Raw genomic sequence first — 14,934 nt, 5'->3', positions numbered from 1 at the left:
AAGAAGAAAGTCAATTATACATTGTTTAAGCAAATGGGAAGTTCTAAGACACGACTTAGCTGGTCCTAAAGCATTTAGTTTAGGGGTTAGGGGTCGGATAGATCAATCAGAGATGCTACGAGGCCTGCTAAGGGAGAAGACCACTCTGTGAAAATGACTGCCCCTCCCAGAAGAAATGGACGCTAGATGGCAGTCTTGCTCCACGAATAAAATCCAAGAGGCTATTTGACCCTAAAATCAGAAGAGAATTTTGGACTGCTTGTGAAGGGGAGGGTCTTTCAAGTATCACTGTATTTATACTCCGAAATTTATACTGATTCTTTGATTCATGCATGGCAGAGTACCCCCATGAATCCCCAACTGGCATATTAAAGAAATGTTGGATCCAATGGTTTCTGGTCATGGGGTTTAATTCTTTTGTTTTATCCCTTTGATTCCATGAAGTTCCAAAGATATCCCACGGTTTGTTTAATTCCATGAGGTCCCGCACATCCCAATGATGTCCCTTAAGTCCCTGGTTTCTGTCGTTTCCCAGGGAACATTTGCTTCTATGATGCAGGGCAGTGCCACGACGGCCACTTGATTCCGTGAGTTCCCCCAGTCTCCCAGCAGTCCTTTGGTTCCATGAGACCCTGCAATGTTGCAGTGGGTTGACCTTACCTGGATGCCAGGTGCCCACCAAGCTGCTCTATTGCTGCCCTTCCCAGCCAGACAGAATAAGATGGAAAATTATTTCTACCTTGAGATCAGGCACTTTACTAAAGCAAAAGCCAAAGTTTGCGCATGCATAAGTGAAGAGGAAAATAAAAAGATTTTCTCTCTACTTCCTGTCAGCAGTGATACCTGGCCAGTTCATGGGAAGCAGGGCTTCACCACACAGAGAAGCCGCTCAGAAGGCATGTATTGTAAAAAAATGGATTTTCCCCCTTTCCTGTTCCTTTCCTGAGTTCTTGTAGCTGAGCTGACGCCATATATTCTGCAATGTCCCTTTGGTCCATTTGGCTCAACTGACCTGTCTGTATCGCCTCCCATGATCTTGCCCCCGATTCAGGGGACAAAGCCGACAATGCAGATGCTGCACCAGCCCTGCTCAGCAGTTGCCAAAGCACTGGTGTGATTAACCCCTTTGTAGCTCCCAATGCAAAGCACAGCACTGTGACGCCTGCAGTGAGAAAATGAACTCCAGTTCAGACAGACCCAACACATGTGGGATTCTGAAATGTCTCAGGGTTCCTTTGGTTCCACGATGCCCCTCTCAGACCTGGCAGTAGAAAAATAAATCAAAAAATTGAGAAGAAATCATCTTAAAGTCATGCTAAGCCTGTCTTCTACAGTCCAGAATCTATATATGTGTGACTGCAGATACTTGGGATGAGGGTAGATGCTCAGAGGAATTCATGGGTTTGATCTAGGAAACCTGTCCCAAAGTTTTCACTGCCTTTTCCTCCCTGGACATTTCCTGATGCCCGGAGGAAGCTCATGTCCAACAGCAGCTCCATCCCCCACTTCCTCCTCCTGGCTGCAGCTCTTGCACTTCTGCTTCTTCCTGGGCATCTCCCTGGCTGCCCTCCTGGGCAACGGCCTCATCCTCAGCGCCGTAGCCTGCCACCACCACCTGCACACCCCCCAGGGACTTCTTCCTGCTCCACCTCTCCCTCACACACCCGCGCTGCATCTGCACCACTCTCCCCAAAGCCATGACCAATTCCCTCTGGAACACCAGGGGCATGTCCTACTCAGGATGAGCTGCACAGGTGTTTTTTGCTTTTCTTCTTGATCACAGCGGAGCTTGCCCTTCTCACCATCATGTCCTATGACCGCTACGTGGCCATCTGCAAAGTCCTTCACTACAGGACCCTCCTGGGCAGCAGAGCTTGTGCCCACGTGGCAGCAGCTGCCTGGGCCACTGGGAAGCGGGTCTGGCCCTGAGGCCGCAGGAGCTGCCGCCTGAGCTGATGATCTCCTGAGCAGTCCAGACATGCAGTCACTGTCCCTGTCCTCTATTGCCTCCCTTTCTTGCTGCAGGACAAGAAACGACTGTGTTGCTCTGCTGGGCTGGGGCGGGGCAGGGAGATGGGGGGACCAGGGAGGGGCTGGTCTGGGCAGTTCCAGTGACTAGAAAACCCCAATGTTCATCTGAAGTGTAGGAGTGGGCAGGGTGGGAGCATTACAGGGCTGAGGTGGCTCCAGGCTCTGGGAGTGGTAGCAGGAGCCCAGGGAGACACTGCCCCTGCTGCAATGAACTGCCTGTGTGTGTGCCAGGGAAGGACTCGTGTCTCTGAACACCCCCGTGTGTGCATCAGTCCAGCTCAGGGTTGGACACCTCGCAGAGCCCTGACACATTTCTCTGTGTGACTCCAGGAAAACCCCCACTGTGCCAGGGAGTTACCAGATCCTTTGCTGTCACCCTCCTGGTGTCCTGTGTAATGATGAAACTAGAAAAGGTGATCATCATACCCTGGTAATTTTCTAAGAGGAGAAATGTCACTGCTGGAAAGAAGTGTCACTGCTGGAAAGAAGTGTCACTGAAGAGGTGAGAAGAGGGAACATCATTGTTTCCTTCAGTCTGTTCCACAGCAGGTTCCCCTGGAGCCCCTGTGGGACACCTGCGGGGAACCCAGGGGGGAAGAGAAAGGGCTGCCTTTGGCTCTTGCTGTGCTGCTCAGCTGGGCCGGGCTCCTGGCACACAGGGAAATCCTGGCAAGCGGGCAGCACTGCAGAGAGACAGCTCTGCCCAGGAGCAGCTCCTCTGCACAGCCCAGCAGGGCCGAGGGCACTGCCTGTAGGCACGAGAGAAGAGAAGAAAGGCAAAGGGAGGTTAAAGGCAGCAGAAAGATGGGAGGTGTTCAGCTGAGACACAACTTGGGGACACAACTTCACACTCCTCTGCAGAGTGAGTCTACAGGTGCAGGGCAATGTCGCTTGTGTTCCTGGAGGAATCTCCTAAAGCTACCACATCCCACAGCCTTGCACATCTGTCAGGACTCTCCCAGTTTCTCTGTTGCGCCGGAGGAGGATGTTCTCCAGGGCAGGCCTTCCCTGCAGCACCGTCAGAGGGACAGCGCAGGTGGGCTCCTTCTCCCAGGGATGGCTGCGGGGTGGGAAGGTGGGGGTGCAGCCAGGGATGCCCGGGACTGTCCTGCAGAGCAGGGTCCCTGTGCTCCGGGGTTCTTTGTGCCAGGGCAGGGACTTTGCTGCCTGCTGGGGTCAGGTCTCATCCTGCCTGGGTAGTTGCCCACCCCTCTGCAGGGAGAAGCTGTCGGTGGGTGGTGAGAACCCCAGCAGGAGCCAGGCAGGTTCTTCCTGCCGTTGGATGAGGTGTGTGTGGTCAGGGCTGTGGGAGGTCAGGGCTGCTCCCAGATCCAGATCACACCAGCACATTTCCAAGAGCACTGTCAAATGGGAAGGACAAAGCACAATTATTAGGAAGGAATGGAGCTTTTCTGAGTCAGTGTTTTCAGTTTCCTACTCCTGAGGAATCTGGGGGTTGAGAAATGGAAAAGGAGCTCCCATGTTGGACAAGTCACTGAGACTCCTGAGCTGTAACTTGGAATGCAGAAGTGCTTCTGTAAGCAACTTCCTAAAGTGCTTTCGGCCTCTGCTCTGCTTTTGACAGAAGCAGCATCACTTCTGCTGGACCCATCTGTTTTTTCTTTATCTGCCCTTTTCCACCTGCAAAAAGAAAAGTTGCCCAGTCAGTGCGCTGCAAACAGGCAGGTTTCTCTCAGGTCACAGTGAGTGCACAGACATTCGGATGGAGTGGTGACAGGGAAGTCAGGAATGGATTTCTGATGTTGAGTCTACTGTTTTGAAATCAGAAAATGTGGTGTTGAAGTCATCGTTAGCCTTTGAGAGGGAAACAGGAGAAAAATCGGATAAATTTGTTGCTAAAAATGAGCTGCTTCAAACTGAGGTTGACCACCTTAAAAGTCTTGTTAAAATTTGGATGATTATGAAACAGTCAACTCACGGATTACCCCCATCAATACTAGACAATGCCCGCAGTATAAAGGCATAAAGCCCTCCCAGCCCCTCCAGGAACCCTCAAATCCCATCCCGGTCCCACAGGACACTCCCAACTTCCCCTCAAACCCTCCGAAGCCCCCCGACTGCCTCCCAGACCCACAAAAACCCACAAGATGCCCCCAAACCCCTCCCCAGTTACCTCCAGCCCTCCCAGGACCTTTCAAACCCTCTCCTAGTTGCCCCCTTCCCCTTGAGTATGCCCCCAAACTCTCTCCCAGTTCCTTCCCACATCCCCGACGATTCCCCAAAACCCCTCACAGCTGCCCCAATCTCCCCAACCTCCCTCCCAAACCCCCAAACTTCCCCAACCCCCTTCCCAGTTACCCCCACGACCTCCAAGCCCTTCTCAACCTCCCCATTCCTTCCCAAAGCCCCTCCCAGTTGCCGGCCTGTCCCCCAGGCTCGGGTGAGGAGTTGACCCAGGCTGACGGGCCCGCCCAGACAGGGGCGGTTCCAGTAGCATGTCAGGAGCCACCCCCTGCCCCGAAAGCTCCCGCCCGCCCTGGAGCCACCTCAGCTGCCCCTGCAGGGGAGAAATCCAGGCCGGAGCAGAGCAGGGGGCAGGGTCGGGCTGCGACCTCGATGGACGGGGGCACTGGGAGAGCAGGGGAGAGACCGGGATGGGCTGAGGGGGCACTGGGAGAGAGGGGAGACACTGGGATGGGCTGAGGGGGCCCTGGGGGAGAGGGGAGACACTGGGATGGGCTGAGGGGGCACTGGGAGGGAGAGGGGAAAGTTTTTTGCCCCTTTCCTGGGCACTTGAACACCCTCTGCACCCCCGTTCCCGGCCGTGCCGGCTGTCCTTCCCCCCCAAGCCATGAACAGGTTTTGGGCTCCCTCGTGGGTCGCAGCCAATAGAACGGCTCTGCTGGAATGACGTCATTGCCAAATTCTGCCGGGCCCCTGTCCTTGTGCCGGTGAGTCACCCGATAGAACGTCGAAACTTCCGCGGGGGCTGCCGGGAGCGGGGCGGTGATGGCGGGGGAGGGAAGGATCGGGATTGAACCCGATTGGTCCCGATCGATCCCGGCCCCAGGGTCTCCCCCCGCCGCGCTGTTTTTCACGTGTGGCCCCAACGAGGCCATGGTGGTGTGGGGTGAGTTCAGGGGGTCCGGGGGCTCCTGGTGACCCCTCCGAATCTCCCCCAAGACTCTCGGGAACCGCCCAGATGCCCCCAAGACTCCTGGGGACCCTCCGCCTTTCCCCCTCGTCCCCCAAATCTCCTGTGCATCCCCTTAACCCTTGAAAATCTCCTGGGACCACCTCAGACCCCCAGACTCCCTCCTGGGGACCCCCAAACCCTCTTCAGGACTCCGGGACCCCCTCCTAGAGTCTTTTGGGTGTCACCAACCCTTTACGGAGGATTCCTCCGTCCATTTTTCCACCCCGGACTGCTGGGGGTCCACCCCCCCAAGAAACTACTGGGAACTCCCCAGTGTCCCACCACAAGATTCCTGGGTCCCTCCCCCCCCCCAACCCCCTGTGGGTGCCCCCATCCTTTCTTCCCCTCGAAAATATTCTTGGCGGTCCCCCAATGTCTCCTCCAGCCCCCATCCTGCCAGGGATGGATTTGGGGGGATCTCCTTCCCCTTCCCTCTGGCCCGAAGGCAAATGCCCTCCCTGTCCTTCTTCCTTCGCCCCCAGGCAGAAAAGAGAAGAGAAACAGCCAGTTGGCCCTGGCAGGTGTGGGTGTGTGCAGGCTGTGGTTGAGTGGTTGAGAAGGGAGAGGAGGGGGCTGGTGTTTGGGCCAAGTCCAGCAGGTGATGTCTTTTGTGTCTGGCAGTCCTTGGTTCGCTCCACGACCATCCAGCTGTCAGTGTTCATGACATACCCATCAACCCTTCTCTTCTTGGCTCCAACACTTGCCAACCCTAAGCTGTTCCTAAGTTCTCTTGCTGTCAGTTCATAAAGAGGTCTTGTCAAGTGTTACTGATTTAGAAACTAAACCCTGACATCTTTGTCTTTGCCAAAGATGTGTGTGAAAGGGCAGTGCTGTTGCAAAGCAGTGTTGAGCTTCACATTGGGTGACTTGGCAGCTTCCTCTGCATCACCCATGTACCCTGGGTTTCTTTGAAAAGTACTTTTCACTCCAAATGTGACACCACATTAGCCTGTAGGACATCCTGTCCCCAAATGGATAACTGTAAATATTAATAATAAAAAAGTGACCCCCTCCATTATTCAAGAAAAGCTTGTATCTGTGTACTAAAAGCATCCAAGGGTCACGTCCCCCAGTTTTCTATCTGACAAGGGTTTGGAGGGGCTGCTTTGTGCAGGGAACCCTTTGGGGGCCCCTTGCACATGGGTAGGGCTGCACTCTGGGGGTGTGGGGCTTTGGTTCTTTGGTTGCCAGGGGCCACTGTGAGTCACTGAGCCGGGGTGGGGACAATGGGCAGGGTTGATTGGGACAGGCTGTGGCACCTGTGACATAAAAGGGAAGTGTCCCCGTGGGGCAGCTCTGCAGGGCCCATCAGGGGATGCTGCCCAGTGCAGCCTGTGCTGTGGGGAGCACGCACACAGGGAGAGGCTGGGCCGGACGAGGACCAGGGCAGCAAAGGCCGCCCCAGGGAGTGGGTTCTGCCCCTGCCTGCAGGGCCCAGCCCCTGGCAGGAGCGCCTTGGGCAGGACCCGGTGCTGCTGCTGGGGCAGGGGGTGAGGCCTTGCCGCCTGCCAGCTGCCTGGGCCCCTGTCCTTGCTGCGCCACATCCCCGAGGCTCCATCCCCGCTCCCCCAGCGCCAGCTCCCTCCTTCCCAGCCCCAACCAAGCCCTTCTCTGTGTCCTCCTGCAGGCCATGGCTTTCACAACATTCCTTTTGGTGCTTGTGCAAAGCATCATCCAGTCCCTGCAGGCAGTTGGGGAGGGGCTGCACAAGACTCAGTGAGCTTGGAGGTCTTTTCCAAGCTGAAGGACTCTTGGATTCTGTGATTGTGTGCTGGATTCAGCTGGGTCCGTGTTAGCAGCATTAGTTTGCTCCCAAAGTTTCCTCGCTGTCAGCTCTTGTGGCCTAAGGCTTGAGCTCCTTTAGCTCCTTGTGCTGAGCTACTGATGGGAAACGAGAGGCCTCTGCGAGCAGATTCCTGGTGTTCCCTGTAGAACAGTGAGGGAGAAGGTGTAGTCAAGTGGGAAGAGGAGTACTGTTTGTGTGTGGCCTCCTATGTGGCCTTGGCGCCTTTGAGGGGCTTGAAGGAGAAAAGAGTTTTGTTAAAGTGAGAAGTGAAATAGTGTGTTGGCTGTGGGAATGGGAAGGGAAGAGGAACGGAGAATGGGAAGGGAAAGAGGAATGGAAAGACATCTGCTGATGCTGTCGTTTGTTATGTTTGCATGTAGCAGGGTGTGGTGGAAGAAAAAACCAGTTGGGAAAGATATGTGGCATGGAGAAGCATCTATGGGAACTAGATGGACTTTTATACACTGGACAATTCATCCACCGGACTGACAGTTGTTCCCCAGTTTTACCCCAGTTTATTGCTGTATTGTCATGGAGTTTTATGTACCCCAGTGTACTGCTGAATTTTTATGAAGTTTGTTATACCTCCATATTGTTCCCCTTTCTCTCTCAGATTTTCCCGCCCAAAGTTGTTTGTCACCCTGTACTCCCCTGCTTTCCCGCTCCTCTGCCACTGATTGGCTACAGTTTGCTGCAGTGCAAAGAGAGCTCCCGTTGGCCCTTTCTCCTGGAACTCCGAAGTTCCACCTGCCTTTTCCCTGTCTCCCTATCACACTTTTCCCTGAGTTGTCAGTTCCATGCTCCTCCCCAGTTCAGAATCCTCCCCTCAGACTTACCTTATTTAAAACCCTGTTGTCCCTGAATAAAGTGGCATTGCTGCACGAACCCTCGACTGTGCCAAGAACCGTTATTGCAGTGCTCGGTCCCATTTCCCATCCCCCCGGACCATGGCAAGTGGCGCCCAACGTGGGGCACAGTTGAGGACTCTCATATTGAGAGAACTCCTGTCTCCTCACCTGGGTTCAGGTGACGCCAGCAGAGGCGATCGTCCCCGCCGGTCCTCCTCAGCAGAGCGGACGGCTGTGGGCTCAGCGGTAGCTGCACGGATTGACGCACCAGACAGGTGAACTGCTGAGGACATTCCTCACCCTACCCTAACACCCACAGCCCGGCAGAACACCAAAGGGAGGACTTTCCATCAAGAGACTGTTGTTGAGACCCGACTAACATCAACATGGGACTCACACTCTCAACCTCCCAAAAATTTGTATACAGGCGCCTAAAAGACTTTGTAATAGAACACGGTCACCCCTTAGATAAAAAATTGGCAAAATCACTCTCCAGATGGCTCGACCACAAGGGTCACCAGCTTGCCGAGGACACCAGCATAGAGCAGTGGCAAGTCATAGGCTTCAGCCTCTGGCTGGACAGCGATAAGGGGGACCGTATAGCTAAAGAGGCGCTCATCGCATGGAGGTTAGTTCTGATGGTGCTACAGCACCAGATGATGAACAAGAATATCAGCCTCCCCAAGACAGACACTGAGCGGACAGAGAGGGACACTGAGCAGACAGAGACGGACACTGAGCAGACAGACACACAAGATGGCGGGAGGGGGAAGAAACCATCGCGCCGAATTCAAAATGGCGTCGAGGAGGAGGGACCCAGGGACCACGCGGAGAAAAGGCGGGAAGGGACACCGCGGGAAAAATCAGCACAGGAAAGGAGGAGGTGGGCTCCCTTAGCACCACCCTCCAGGCTGCCTCTGCCTCCACCTGATTGCATCAGAGATCCCTCCCCCGGCATGCCCACGAGCACACCCACTTCCTCCAGCCCCGCCTCTTCCCCGGATACATCACCTTCAAGGGGCGGAAGGGTGGCAAAGGACAGGGTCAAGGCGAAGGTCAGGGTCTCCTTCCTGCAAGATGGCTGCGCCCATAGGCCTCACACCACCGAGGCCTACCCCGCCTGCCGCCACCCTGAACCGGACATAGACTTAATGCAGCACTCCCCTGAATGGCAGCTTAAGCTACCAGATATCTGGAGAGCCTTCAGGGAGGAGGCTGCTAGCGCTAAAGACACTGAATTCCTAAAAGCATTTCCCATCTATGTAGAGGAAGGAAGGGCCCCAGAGTGGCTGTAGGGAATTGGCTATAGAACACGGCTTGCCTAGGCCATGGGAACATCTTAGATAGCGAGGTTACAGTGCCCTTGTACCCTGTTAGCTGGCTGGTAAACAGGACATTGTGATTAGCAAAACAAAAAGCAACTGAGTACCACCTGTGTTAACAAAGAAATGAGTAAGAGGTGAGATCAACATTTAAGCAGAACCAATAATGAGCTTAGTTTTTGCAATATGTATGAACTAATTATAAAGCATATATTAAGCTGTTAGCAATGATCAATAAACGAAGCTTGCTGATTCTCATATTGAGCGTCTCATTCTTCCCTCGTCACGACAAATGGCGCCCGAACAGGGACTAAGTTGAATCTGCGGTCCCCGAAACCTGAACAGGGGGTAAGTTAAATCTGCATCCCCCAGGGGCTAAGTTAAATCAGTATGCCCCAAGGGATTAAGTTGAATCTGCGGTCCCCGAAACCTGAACAGGGGGTAAGTTAAATCTGCATCCCCCGAAGCCACGGTCTGACGCAGTAGCCAGTCGGTCCTGAAGCAGCACAAGAGGTGAAAGAGCTGGACTCCACGCCCCAGGCGACCTTACAGAAGGGTCCTGGCCGACAACACCGCCGACGTCTTGTAAAAGGCTGCAACAGCGAGTTGAAAATTTATAGGTATGGAAAGACAAGCGGTGCTTTTATTACTCCAGTGCTTTTTAGAAAAGTGGGGACTTAAGGGTATAGCTTTGAAAAAAGAATTACCAAGATTGCTTACGACGAGGGTTGCTAAAAGTTGTTTTGTGGACCCTAATACAGTTTTTGATGAAAGAGAATGGAGACGTTATGAGGTTAAGTTGTGGGAGGTTGACGCGGAGACGGAGCTCAATGTAACATGACAGAAGTGGAGAAACTGCCAGGCCAACCAGACAAGACGCCTGGACAGGTGAGCCACCGAGAACAAAAGGGATCTAATGTTGCATCTATATGGAAGTCTGTCCTGCTTAAAAAAGGAAGAAAAATTAGATGAACTGGCTTTGCGGCAGATGCTGCTTTCATGTAAGGGCCAGGGATATGAAGCGAACACTGTAACTGCCTTTACTATCTCTACTTGGAAAGAACTTAGTGATAAGCTCTTTACTGCTGCCTCTAAGGGAGAAAAAGTTGCTGCTTCCCTCCTTACAACTTGGCGATTGTTATCTGGAATAGTAAAAGGCATTAGAGCACAGTATGAGGACATTAGAATGCTACTAGATACCATCATACAGAGAAATCGTGTAAAAAGGGAGTTGAGCGGAGTTGAAGGGAGACGGAGCGGGACAAGAAATCACGGATCGGAGCCGGGGACAACCGAGCGGCCCCGCCAACATGAACGCGGTGCTAGCATCTCGGCAGTGCATATCCAGGACGATCGGAGATGACGGCTGCAGTGTGAAAGTACTGCTGATGGACCAGAGATGAACTTTACGAGCACTATGACTGAGTTCCACCTTAAGACATTTCCAGCTTTTCATCTGAACTGTACTGCGGGACTGCGCTGCGTGTTTGTGGCTGTGTTCATGGCGCTGTGTGCTTATGCCGCTGTGCCGAGTGAACCCGTGCTGGCGCCGGGTCTGTCCGCCTGTGGCGGGTGTCTACGGGGCGGCGCCGGGCAGCAGAGCAGTGGCGGTGGTCGCGGCGCCTGTGCGGAGCGGTGTGCCCGCGCGCATGCACGCCGGCGGCTCCGGGTGTGGCGAGCAACGGGGGGGCTCTGTGTCCCCCACACTGCTGACAGCCATGGTCCTGGGGGGTGTGCGTTCCCCTTCCCTTCTTTGCAGCGAGTGTTTTTTCCCTGGTGCCGCTCCTCTTCCTAGAGCGGCGAGTTAATGATGGCAGCAAAAGCCTTGAGGGGTGCAGCTGGAGGAGGGGGAAAGCTGTTTCTCCTTTTCCCCGTTAGACCAATCACCCCCTCTCTGAAACTGTTTGCAGCTGTTCTCTCCCTCTCCTATGTTTTTGTCTTTTCTTAAGCAGACTCTGTGATTAAGTTAAGTTCCTTCTGCTGATTTTCTTTGGGTGAGCCCGGTCCCTCCTCCCCCTCCTTCGTCCTTCGGCAATGAGGGGCGTGGGGGAGGCAAAGACGGTAAAACACAGAAAAAAGGGAAAAGAGAAAAAACAACTTAAAATTAAAAATATCCCAACTTATAAATCAGATAAGATTGCATTGTTTTTACAGCAAGAGGTGTTACGCATGCAGCGTGCTCATGGCATTCTCAAATGTTTTCTTCAAAAACAGAAAGGGAGACTGACAAAAATCCTTTGAAGCAAGATTAGAAATAATGCAACATCCATGCTTAGCCTTTTGCATATTACAGAAGGTTATTAAGAATTTCCTGTAACTTGCTATTTCGCATCTCTTACATGAAATTTGGCTGTTTCCCCCAGGGGCAGGGTGCAGGTAGAAGATTTGGAGACGGAACGATGAGACAGAAGGGGACATAGTCTTGCCCCCTGCAAAAGTAGTTTTATTGCCTTTATGACAGAATATCATTGCTCTATGAGAAGGGTTGAAGATTTCCAAGATAATATTCTGTTCTTTCTTGCTGTATCTGTCTTTTACATAGAGAGTTATGCAGGATTTGCAGATTGCTGAAGACGGCTATGCCATAAATTTCCTTTGAATTATGAAACTGATAAGAAGTGCACAGTCAATGACTACTTAAAAATGTGTGTGATTGAGGAGCATGTTTGAGGTGGCCACCTGAATGTGGGGTGAAAGAGAAAAGCTACATGAATGTGTGACTGTGTAAACTTAAAAATACCTTCTGCCGGTGTTAAGATTTTAGAGATGTGTAACATGATTCTGTTGAACCATAGTGAATCCTTATTCTGAATGGTATATGAATTCTTCAAATTCCCACCGTGAGTGATGAGGTTTTAGTTATTTCTAGACTAGCCCTGTCCGGCTAGCTGTATGATCTGAACTGAAGTTAAATAAGAAGTTCTTACAAAAATTTAATATTCTATTACAGCCTTGTATGAAATTTATGCAAGTTAAGTCTCAGGTGGAGTTTTTCCACTGCTGTTGTTCCTTAGCTGTGTAAGCTGCGCAGGAGACCACTAGTTTTAGAGTAAGTAAAAATCATAAGCCAGCAAACATTAGTGCAGACTGCAAGGTTGGCAGAGCCCGAAACAAAATACACCACTATGCATCCAGGTGCCCGGGAACCATTCTTACAATTCGTGGAAAAGCTGCAAGATGCTGTAGAGAAACAAGTTTTGTGACAGATACAGAAGTTGCTAGTTACATAACTAGCTAGAGGTAATGCAGGCTTGTGCCAGGGTGAGGTCCTTAGACCATCAAATAATTGCATTTGCATCTGCTATGGCAGTAGTGAGGGTCGTTTTGAGCTTTTCTGTGTTTTCCAGGATTTAAATCAGGAGTTGTCAATGTTGCTGCCTTGTTTGCTCAGCTCGTTGCAGGGGCAGACTGTCAAGGCCATCCTGCGTGCCTTCTCAAAAACATCTGTAGTGTTGTGGATAGTGTGTCTTCAGGCCTCCTGGCTGGAGGCCAGAGCAGATCAATTATGTTGATCAGTGTGACCAGAGCTGAAGTGTTGTTTTAAAGAATCCTTATATATTGTCTTCAAAACCCCTCCCGTGCAACAGCTGGTAGCAATATTAATTGTAAAACGGTTAGTCTCTCCTCCTTAAAACATGCCCTACCCATTGTAGCTGTGTTCTCAGCAAAATAGCCTCACTAATTGTGATTAATCCTTGTTTTATACCAGATGTATTGCTTGCATAATTTGACTAGTGAATGTTTAGGGTTGTACGAAGGCAACGTGTATTCTTTGTGATGCTCAAAGCTTGCTGTTAATTGTCCAAACAAACAAACAAACAAACTTCTATAGTCATCCCAAGAGTTAAGGTTGTGATATTAGGAGGTACTGCTTGGAGTTTTCCTTTAGAACATACAGATCCTGTGTGACTTAAACAATGGCTCCTACCTACAGAACAGCTGTTGGCCCTGCAACAGCTTGTCAGAAGGCAGCTTGATTCTGATTACATTGAACCATCTCAGAATCCTTTAATTACCCCTGTGTTTGTGATAAAGAAAAAATCTATGAAATGAAAACCTTTGCATGATCTCAGACAGGTTGGTGCAATCATGGTTAGTAAGCATTGGCTTACTGACCCCTTCTGTGCTTTCTGCTGAATAACCCATTGTTATTATTGATTTGACAGGTTATCTTCTCACAATCCAGTTAGATCCCAGTGATAGAGAAAAAATGTGCATTTTTAGTTCCATCTATTATTCGTGCAGAACCTTATGAGTGTTATCCATAGAAAACCCTCTCCCATAGAATGAAAGGCTTTTCTATAATTTGTCAGTGGTTTATGTTTCCAATGCAATTTTCTGACTGTCTTTGTTGTCATTATATAGATGATATTTCTGCTAGCTGTAACCACTGAGGATTAGCTGGGTGTGTTGGACGCTGAAACCAGAAAGAGTCTACAATTCTTTGGCCTAGTAGTTGCTCCTGACACGGTGCAGTGAAAAGTACCCTGGAAATATTTAGGGTTCATGTACACAAAAAGCAGTCATTTCTCAACCAGTTATGCCAAGTCTTAATTTTCAAGCGTTGTTTGTACTCTAAAGAACTCCTTTGCAGAGGATTGTTCCAGCAAGTTTCCTATGCTTCGATCCAGTGCAGTTTCATAGTTTTTTACCTCTTTTACAGTTTGGAGAAAAACACGCTGTGCTTGGCCAAAAGCCTCCTTTAAGCTGATGGTCTTGTGGTCCCTGTGGGAGCTGGGGGCGGAGCGCAGCGTGCAGATGTGGACCTTGTCCTTCTCACAGTAGCATTCCAGCAGTTTACTGTACTGGGGGATTTTCTCTCAGCCAAAACCTGGGCACCACAGAGCCCCACCAGGACGTAGTTTTTTCTGAGTGTTCTTTGTGCTATGCTTACTCAGGTGGGCTTGGCACAGGGAGACCTTGCAGGTCAGGCAAGTCTTCATGGCTGAACGGGGGCTTGTGGGGTAAAGGCAGAGTGGGCACTGGGAAGGGCCCTGCTGGCATATTTCTGTTCCTTCTGTATGCATGCACTCCTTGCAGAAGCTGTGACCGCACCCCAGAGACATAGGGTTCCTGTAAATGTCCAGGCAGACGGGGCATGTCAGTTCGTCCTTCAGCCTGGCCTCAGCACCCACCTCGGCCATGTTGCCTGAGCTTCGTGACAGGGCTGAGAGCAAGGAGGAGGGCACTGGTGAGAAACTGAGAGCACAGCATACAGAAGCCTTCAGATGTCGATTTAGCTTAATTCATTCTATTGCTTGCTCAGTTGTTGTCTCTTGTCCGGATTGTCATCGTGCTTGTACTGTCTATTTTAGTACTAACCCTCGAGGTCTTACTCTGGCAAAAGATCCCCAAGAGTTAGATTTAATGGGATCACTGTATATACATAACACAAGTGGTAATGGGACTCAAACCTGTTTTATGTTGAGATTATTTCAATCTAGATTAAGTGTTTATCAAAACCATGACTTGTCCAGCTGGCACAAACTGCCTAGCCTGTACACAAAAGAACTGTAGAGCCTGAGTGAAACAGTAGAACACACAAAGAAAGTAACAGTAACAACTAGTCCTATAGACTTGTGGCTTCAATCTATTTTTGGTTCTATGTCTGAATGGGTTTTAAGTTTTGTTAAAGAAAAACCTATGATGGTTGTTGACAATTGTTGTAATTTTAGTAATAGTTCATATTGCTTTTTCTTGTATTGTTAAATGTGCAAGTGCTATAACACAGAAAACATTATTAGCCCAGAATAAAAAAAACGGGGGCATTTGTAGGGAATTGGTTATAGA

General features: G+C 50.9%; 1 long non-coding RNA gene across 1 annotated transcript; it reads right to left on the bottom strand.

The window, feature by feature from the left end:
• Positions 1-420: 420 nt before the first annotated feature.
• Positions 421-2,501, bottom strand: LOC127471742 (uncharacterized). Its single transcript, XR_007904757.1, has 3 exons — positions 2,458-2,501; positions 1,013-1,261; positions 421-632 (listed from the first exon to the last, which is right to left on the bottom strand). It is a non-coding gene; the product is annotated as an uncharacterized LOC127471742 (long non-coding RNA).
• Between the last annotated feature and the right edge of the window lie 12,433 nt (positions 2,502-14,934).

The sequence above is a fragment of the Manacus candei genome, unplaced genomic scaffold (genome assembly GCF_025592945.1).
Source record: "Manacus candei isolate 608988 ecotype Guabito, Panama unplaced genomic scaffold, ASM2559294v1 h1tg000003l, whole genome shotgun sequence".
In the NCBI taxonomy this organism is placed as follows: Eukaryota; Metazoa; Chordata; class Aves; order Passeriformes; family Pipridae; genus Manacus; species Manacus candei.
The sequence above is the reverse complement of the archived record's forward strand: the minus strand, read 5'-3'. Positions and strand labels throughout refer to the sequence as shown.